This window comes from Balearica regulorum, chromosome 4 (genome assembly GCF_011004875.1).
Source record: "Balearica regulorum gibbericeps isolate bBalReg1 chromosome 4, bBalReg1.pri, whole genome shotgun sequence".
Lineage (NCBI taxonomy): Eukaryota > Metazoa > Chordata > Aves > Gruiformes > Gruidae > Balearica > Balearica regulorum.
In genome coordinates this window covers 81954568-81963478 of record NC_046187.1, presented here as the reverse complement: position 1 = coordinate 81963478, position 8911 = coordinate 81954568, and positions in this window count along the sequence as shown.

Sequence of the window (8911 nt, the reverse complement as noted above, 5' to 3'; positions counted from 1 at the left end):
GCCCACGGGCGGTGGGCAGGGTGGCGGGCAGGGTGGCGGGCAGGGTGGCAGGCAGGGTGGCAGGCAGGGTGGCAGGCAGGGTGGCGGGCAGGGTGGCGGGCAGGCATCCCCCTGCCCAGCCCACTGCAGCAGCTGCCGCCTCCTTGCTGAGATCCCTCAGAGCATCCGGCAGCGGTGAGGTTAAACCTCCGTCGTCTGCTAAACCGCAAGGCCAGACAGACGAGTTCGGATGGAGCTGGGGTGACCCGGGCAGGTCCATCCCTCCGGCTGGAAATCACCTTTTCAAGGTATCTCCATGGCAGAGCCCTCCAACTCCACCGCCGCCGAACCCTCCTCCTCCTCCTCCACCACCTGCGCCCACGCTGCTCGCCGCCTCCCAGCCGAGTCCCCGGGCTTCGAGAAGGTTCCCCGTGCGCATCCCTTCCCTGCCTCCCGCATCTCCCCAGCCTGAGGTTAATTAATTCCTGCCCAAACCCCCCCGGGCGGCCGGGCTGCTCCAGCTGGCCCCTCCTGCCAGTCGCCTGCTGGGGGGGGCCAGGGCAGATGTTGCCGGCTGACGTGCACACGTCGGGCCTCGTGAGTCGCTGCCGGCCGGCCGTGCCAGATGCCGGCTCTTCCCGGCAGCGCAACTGGTGCAGCCTGGTCCTGGGGGCGCAGGGAGGAGGGTGAGGGGAAGGTCCCACCAGTTACAGGAACCTACATCCAACGTGGAGCAAGGGCAGCCCGGAGCAGGCACCGGGCAGCCCGGAGGGAGAGCCGAGGGGTTGCTCCTGTGATGCTGAACCTCCGCAAGGTGCCTGCCCTGACCTGCGCAGACGGGCTCGGAGACGCGGGGAGCAGCAATCAGCAGGGCCTGGGAGAGGACCGGGGTGCGCGCACGCCCTAATCCAGCCCCACGGCCGCAGGAACGCCCCTGCGCCGCGGGCAGGGAGCCAGCGATTACCTCCGGGCCCTCTGAGCTCCTTCTCCTCCTCTCCTTCTGGAGCGACACACGTTAAGCCAAATCCTCCCGTCACATGGTTTAAAGGCAGAGCAAGGGAATAAGGGCAGGTCAGAAGGTGAACTGGAGGCCACGGCTTTGCCGTCGGCAGAGGACTTTGCAGAAATGTGCTAGGCATTTCTCCTCGGATAAATTACCGCGCACTTTGATTTACTGTTTGCGGTAATCCTGGGGACGGCTGAAATGCACCCGGTGCTGGTGGTGAGGGAGAGCTCGGGGCGGACGCGGGGCTGGGCTCGCCGCCCTCGCTTTGCACGGCCTCAGCACCACAGCGACGCGGAGGGCTCTTGCGATGACGATCGCCAGCCTGCCGGGCTCCGAGGCGGGAAGCGAGCGCACCCGCTCCGTGCGAGCAGAGCCGTGATGTCCCTGTGCGGATGTGGCCTCCCCCCTGCCCTGGGTCCCAGTCCCCGCCGGCTCTGCGGTGGGATCGGCTCCGAACAGCACCAGCCCGGCGGGTGGGTGGCAGTGGCGTGGGATGAGGGGCTGCCGCCGCTGTGCCAAGACAAGAGGTGTGGGGTAACACCGTGCTGCCCACTGTGTGACGTCCCTGCACGTCCCAGGATTCCCCCCGGCAGCCAAACCCCCCGCTCCGAGCCGCAGCCTCCCCAGCCCACCCCGAGGGTGTCCCCGGCCAGGGCCACCTCTCCTCCATCCCAGCGCTGGTGCTTCTCACGTCCTCGCTCCCCGAGGTTTAGCGCTCTCCGTAACATCTGCTAAGTCCATCCCGCTTCTTCCTCGCCATCGTCATCGATTAATTGTAGGTTGCTGCTCGCTGCGGGCTGGGCGGCGGCAAGGCTCGGCGGCTGCGGTGGGACGTCGTGCAGGGCCACCCCCACCTGACGCCCCTGTTTGGGCCCGAGTCAGTGGCGATGGACGTGGGCACCCCCCCACTCCTGTCCCTGTGTCACACACGCTGCCCGATTCCTGGCACGTGGCTGCACCTCGTGGCTGCGGTCATGCGGGGGGCTGGCTGGGACCGGTGGGGTAGAGGGGCCGGTGCTCACCACCCCCAGCCCCACTAAGCCCCACAGACCCTCTGCGGTCCCCCTAACCCACACCAAACACCCACGTGCCGTGGGCACCAGGAGGAAGGGCTGATCTCTGCCCTCCCGTGGCTGTGAGGGTTGGACAGGTCCTGCCCAGCCCCCCAGTGATCCCCCTCCTTTCTCTGCCCGGGGTTTCGTCACCCCATAAACCCGCGGGAGGCTGGTACCGTCTGTCCCACCGGGGCTGCAGGAGCATCCCCAGCCCCAGCGCAGAGCCTCAGCGCCGCCTGCGCGCCGTGGGGACCCCACAGCTCCCCCTGACAGCAGCAGAGGTTTATTGGGGTCCCTCGGGGCCCCCCTTGACTGCTGGGGTCATCAGCTCAGTCGGGGCCACTGCAGGAACCCACACCCCCAGGAGCACCCCGAGGCTCCACGGACGAGGCGCGTCAAGGCCCCCAACTACGTTAATTTGATGCTCATTAACTGGAATCGCCTGTGTGCGGCGGTGATGGGTGCTGGGGGATGAAACCTGGTTTGGAGCCCGTTCCGTCCTTGGGGCCCGGGGGGGGCCCGGTGGCTGTGGGAGCTGAGACAGTGCTGTGTGCAGGAGGGCTGTGGGGCCCCGCTGGGCACTGGGACCCACGGCGAGCGTCCTGGGGGACCCACGGCGAGTGTCCTTGGGGACCCACGGCGAGTGTCCTGGGGGACCCACGGCGAGCGTCCTTGGGGACCCACGGCGAGTGTCCTGGGGGACCCACGGCGAGCGTCCTGGGGGACCCATGGCGAGTGTCCTTGGGGACCCACGGCGAGTGTCCTGGGGGGACCCACAGTGAGTGTCCTTGGGGACCCACGGCGAGTGTCCTGGGGGACCCACGGCGAGCGTCCTGGGGGACCCACGGCGAGTGTCCTTGGGGACCCACAGCAAGCATCCTGGGGGACCCACGGCAAGCGTCCTTGGGGACTCATGGCGAGTGTCCTGGGGGACCCTGGGGGCTGGGGGGGGGGGGTTGTTTCCAGCAGAACAGGAGCTGGGGAAACCTGAAAGGTCAAGGTTATCAAAACGTGGCAGCAGCTCCCCAGGGCTGTGATCACACCCTCCTCCGTGCAGCTGGTGGCACCCGGTGTGCCAACAGCGCTGACGCTCTGTCACCCGCGTGTCCCCGCAGCCCCACTCGCCCTCGCTGCGCGTCCGCCTCGGCCGGGCGAGACCCCGGGGCCGGGAGCGGCTGAAGGGCAGGGAGCGACGCGCAGGGCGGCGTGTGAACCAGGAACCGCAACGAAACGCTGAGCAGCGTCTTCTGGTGCAAAGTGACCTGTGACTGCCCTTTGGAGAAGCCGAGCCCCGAGGTCTGTCCTTCTCCTCGCCTGCCCTTTCGGGTGCCATCCCAGTGCCCGCCTGGTTCCTCGCAGCTCGTGACTCCACGTCCCTTGTTGGTCTGGGCTCTGCTGCGGAGGTTTCCAGTGACGGCGCTGGTCTGCGGACACCCGTGTGCCTCCAGCCTTCGCTGCGGGGATGGCACCGGCCGTGCCAGGCTCCCCAACCGGAGCCGGGGGCGGGGGGCTGCGGCTGCACCACCTTCCCCATGGGTCCTGTGCGCGTCTGGAGAGGTAAACTGAGGCACCGGTAACACAGCCTCTGTGTGCGGTGCAGCTGGGGGACACAGCCGAGCCATCGCACCTCCCTCCCCCAAGCCACGGTCTGGGGGTCCCACCCTGCCCCATGGGGGCCTGGGGACCGCGGGGACCCGGGGATGTGTGTGGGTGCCAGCACCATTCTGTTCAGCTCCGCACTCTGCCCTGTGTCCCTCTGAGCTCTTCGCTCCCCCCCCCAGTGATGCTTTTTCTCCTGTTATGCGGAGCTGGCAGGATGCTGGGGGCTGGGGCCGGGCCAGCGCCAGGCTGCGGGGGTCTCCGGGGCCAGGCCTCTGCCGGGACCACCGCCCCGCGTGGAGCGGGACCACCCGAGCAGGGATGCCATGAGCAGGGTCCCCGGAGCGGGAATCCCTGAAGTGGGCACCCCGGGAGCTGGGATTGCAGAGCTGAGGTGGGAGAGGGGATCCCAACCACCAGGGTGCTGGGGGAGAGGATGCCAGGAGCGGGGTCCCAGGAGGGGGGAAGGATCTGGGGTCCCCGGACCCCGCCACTCCCCGCGTGGAGGTGGCCCCGCCGCCGTGGACTCGTTTGGGGTGGGGAGCCCCGGGGAGGGAGGTGCTGCTGGCCGGGCCGGGGTGCTGGCCGGGGACCCCCGGTGCCGGCAGGCTCGGCCGCTGGCGGGGTGTCGGGGCAGCCGTGCCGGGGGGGCCGTGGGACCGGCTCGCCCCGATTTCGTTTGATTTCGTTTGATTTCTTTTGATTTCCTTTTATCAGAGCGGGTGCGGCGGGGCCGGGCGGGCCGGGCCGGGGCAAGCGCACCCACCCGCGGGGGAACCTGGCGGAGCGTGGGGAAGGCTTTGTCCCGGGGAGCGGTGACCCCCCCCCCGGGGAAGGGTGTCCCCCCGCCCGCCCGCTCCCGGGGCCGCCCCGGGCTCCCCGGACAGGCGGCTCCGCTAACGAAATCAGCGCTACCGGGGGCCCGGGGTGGGGGGCCACGTCGTGTCCGGGCACCCCCGGGAGGGCCCCGGGACGAGGGGGTGCCCCCGGGACCCCCAGTGCTCGGCGGGGTCCCCGGAGCAGCCGCCGGAGCCCGGGGCGGGCGAAGCCGCCGAGGCCGCCCGGTCCCCGCCTGTCCCGGCGAACAGCCCCGGGGCCCGGCGCGGGTGGGCGGGGGTGGCCCCGGGGGTGGCCCCGGGAGTGGCCCCGGGGCAGGCACCCACGCCCGGCCGTGGCAAAATGCACGGCAGCGCTCCAGGGGGTACCCTCGTCCGCAGCCCCGCGGGGACCCTGCGAGCTGTGCACCCTGCCAGGGCACCCTGCACACCCACACCATTATCTGCCGGCGGGTACGCTCTGTCCGTGCACACCCACGCGTGTCCGTGCACGGTGACACTCTGCCCGCGCATATTCACCCGTGGCCACGCACGGCTACTTCGTATCGATCCACACGTGCAGCGTGCGTGGTTATAGCGTGTCCGTGCACACTCACACTGCAGTCCGTGCACGGTGACATTGCGTCCGTGCACGCCCACCCGTGTCCGCGCACGGTTACGCTGCGGCCCTGCCCACGGCTGTGCACGGCTGCACCGTGCCCGTGCGCACACGCCCCAGCGATGGATAAATCAGTCTGGGCACGGGGACAACGAGCCCGTGTACACCCACTCGTGGCTGTGAGCCGTCCCGGTGTGTCCACGCAGGCTCACCCGTGTCTGGGCACGGCGATATCGAATAATTGGATCCGCTGGATCGGGCGCGGCCACCGCGATTGCTTTAAAAACAACCACCCAGCCACCCACCCGCTCCCCCCAAACCAGCCACCCCACGAGAAGGGAGCGGTGCACGGTTACACGGGCCCCACGCGCGGGTGCCCCGTGTCCCTGTGAAGCCCAGCACTTTCGCGCCGTGTCCGTGCACGATTACACTGCATTCGTGCACATTTCTCCCGTGTGCTTGCACATTTACCCCGTGTCCGCACATACTTACCCCGTGTCCGTGCACGTTCCCCGTGTCCGTGCACAGTTCCCTCGTGTCCGTGCACAGTTCCTCCGTATCCGTGCACGTTTACCCCGTGTCCGTGCACATCTCCCGCGTGTGTATCCACGTTTACCCGTGCCTGTGCCCGTTCCCCCGTGTGCGTGCACGTTTACTTCGTGTCCTTGCACATTTACCTGTGTCCTTGCACGTTCCCCCCGTGTCCGTGCACGTCCCCCGTGTCTGTGCACAGTTCCCTCGTGTCCGTACACGGCTCCCCCGCGTCCATCCACGTTTACCCCGTGTCCGTGCAGGTTCTCCCGTGTCCGTGCAGGTTCTCCCGTGTCCGTCCACGTTTACCCCGTGTCCATCCACGTTCCCCCCGTGTCCATCCACGTTCCCCCCGTGTCCGTGCACGTTTACCCGTGTCCGTGCACACTTACCCGTGTCCGTGCACACTTACCCGTGTCCGTGCACGTTCCCCCCGTGTCCGTGCACGTTCCCCCCGTGTCCGTGCACACTTACCCGTGTCCATCCACGTTCCCCCCGTGTCCGTGCACGTTCCCCCCGTGTCCGTGCACACTTACCCGTGTCCGTGCACAGTCCCCCCGTGGGTTCGCACGCTTTGCCCGTGTCGGCCCCTCAGCAGCTGCCCTGGCCTGGGCCCCGCTCCCGGCTCTCTCCCGCCGCGGCCTCGCTGCTCCGGTACCGGGGCACGTTCGGCGGGGCCCGGGGCGCCGCGCAGCCCCCGGCCGGGACCCGCGGGTGGGGCCGGGGTTCTTCCCGGGGAAGACCGTCCGTCTGCGGGGAGGGAAAGGTGGAGGAGGGTCCCCGGGCGGCCCCGGTGTGCCCCGGGCCGGTAAAGCCGCGCTCGGCGTGAGGGGACGGCGGGTTTGGTGTCCGGGGAAGCCCCGGCTCCGCTCCCGGCGGACATCCCCTCCCGCAGCCCGGCACCGGGACCCGCAGGCCGCCGGCGTGGGCCGTGGGCCCGGGGAAACGCGACCGCACTGAGCCGCGCCTAACCGAGCGCAGCCCAGCCGAGCCGAGCTGCACCGTGCCGAACCGGGCGGGCACCGGGCCGGCCCCGCCGTTACCTTCGTCTCCAGCGCGCCGGGGGTGCCGGGCCCGGGGAGCTCCGGGCGGCAGATCGGGCCCCTTCGCCAGGGTGTAAAACGGGAAGATGGCGGAATATTGGGGGGGGGGTCACGGCCCCGGGAACGGGGGAGCGGGGCGGCGGCTGAGGAGGGCCCCGGGGCCGCGGCACCGAGCAGCCGGGCTCGGCGGGGCCGGCGGCGGTGGCGGGAGCCAGCGAGGGGCCGCTGGACACGGGGCTGCTCCCGGCGAGCACGGCCCGGCCCCCCCCGGCCCCGCTTCCCTGGGCTGGGGTCTGCTCCGCAGGGCCCGAGCGAGAGAGAAAATAGCGAGAAAATAGCGAGAAAAATAGAAGTAACGACAAGGATAACGGTAATAGAAACGACAACACGAAACCAACAGCGGGGATAATGATGTAATAATAATAACAAATGATAACAACCAGCATAATTTGTATTATTCTGACGACTGTTCTGGTTTGCCGGGAGGGGACGGGGCGGCAGAAGCTGCCGCGGCTCCGCTCCAGCCTGCGCAGCCCGCGGAGGGACGCGGATCCTTTCCCGCTCCTCGGCAGCGGCGGAGCGGGCTGGCACCGGGTATTTCCCTTCCTCTGCTCCCCCGCAAGCGCAGACCCACCCGGAGCAAATCTCTTATTAATAGCAGTATTATTATTATCGTTATTAATGTTAGCAATAGCCATAGCGAGAAGAATAGCAGCAGGAGCCGGGGGGTGGGCGACGCGGGGCGCGGCGGGGGCTGGGGGCTGACCGGGCTCCGGGGCCGCTTCTCGCCCGGTTGTATCGCTGCCGCCCGGTGCCGGGGCTGGGCGGAGGGAGGATATTTCGTTAGGGCAGCCGCCTTCCCCGCCGGAGACCGGCCCGGAGCCCTTCCCCACGCGTGGCCGCCGGGCATCGCCTCTGCAGGGCGGAGGGTGGGTTTGGGTCGCGGTTATTTTTTCCTGGTTTTCGTTAGGAATCGTTTGCCAATGTCACGACATGAACCACCCTCCGGCCGGGCCCGGCGGCGGGGGAGAGCGGAGCCGGGTTGCCCGGCCCCAGCCCGGCCTGGCCTTGCGGCAGCTCCGGGACGGAGGGAGCGGGGAGCGGGGAGCCGGTTGGCGCCGTCAGCGCCCGCCCCGAACCGGGGCTCCGTCCCGCCGCCGCGCCCCGCTCGCCCCTCCGGGCCCCGCAGAGCCGAGGGGCCGGCCCGGGACCACCGGCCCTCCGCGGAGCCGGCTCGGCCCTTGCACCGCGCCCGCCCGGCCGCGTCCCGGCTGCCCGCTCTCCCCCTGCTCCGCCTTATTCGTTTGCTTTATTGTCTTTTCTTTCTTTTGATTTTTTTTTTTTTAAATTTTATTTTTCTCCTTTTATTTGAATTTTTTTTTTTTTTTCTTTCTTTAAACTGTTCCCATTTGCTCCGCGCCGTTTCGGTTCTCCCAGGGACGGGCACAGGCTGCCGCAGACCCGGCCACTCGGGGCCCACCCCAGCCCAAGGGCACATCGGAGGCCTTGAACTCCCTGGGCCCGAGCCCGGCGGCTCCCGCCTCGACCGGGCCGGACCGAGACCCCTCCGGGACACTCCAGCTCCGGCCGAACCCGCCGCAGCCCCGGGCTGCGGGAGCGGCGTGAACGCGGGTGGGTGTCGGGGGGTCTGGAGCGCCGGTGTGTCCTTCGTCGGGTCCCGGTCGCTGGGGATTGAGCTCCCGGGGATGCTGGGCTCTCGGCAATTGGATTAACAGCTAATTTATTTCTTTTTAATCCACCGTCATTACAACCGCTTCGATTTGAGGGGATTCAGGGCGAGACGAAGTGGGGTGCCGCCCGCCCCCGCCCGCTCCCCGGGGTGAAGCATCACCGCCGCCGCCGCTTTTCTGTCCGGTTTTGCCCCGTTGCAGAGAGCGGCGGAACGGAGCCCCCCGAGGTGGGGGAGCTGCCCGGGACCCCCGGCCTGGGAAGGCGGCCCGGGACCCCCGGCTGGGCACGGGGAGCCGCTCGCCCCGGTCCCGGTCCCGGTGCTCGATCCGGGGGTCAGCACGGGGGGGGGGGGGGGGGCGGGGGTTTGGGGGCTCCATCCCTGCCCGATCCCGGGGAGGCGGTGGGGTAACTCCGGTAGCAGCGGGGACCCTCGGACTGCCGGGCAGAGGGGCCGGACCCCCCCCGGCCGGCGCGGAGGGGCGCGGGCAGCCCGGGAGGGGGGCAGAACCGGGCCGGGGTATTTCTTTATTCGTTTCCGTCTCGGCGGACCCTTCTCCGCCGAGGCGGGGGTC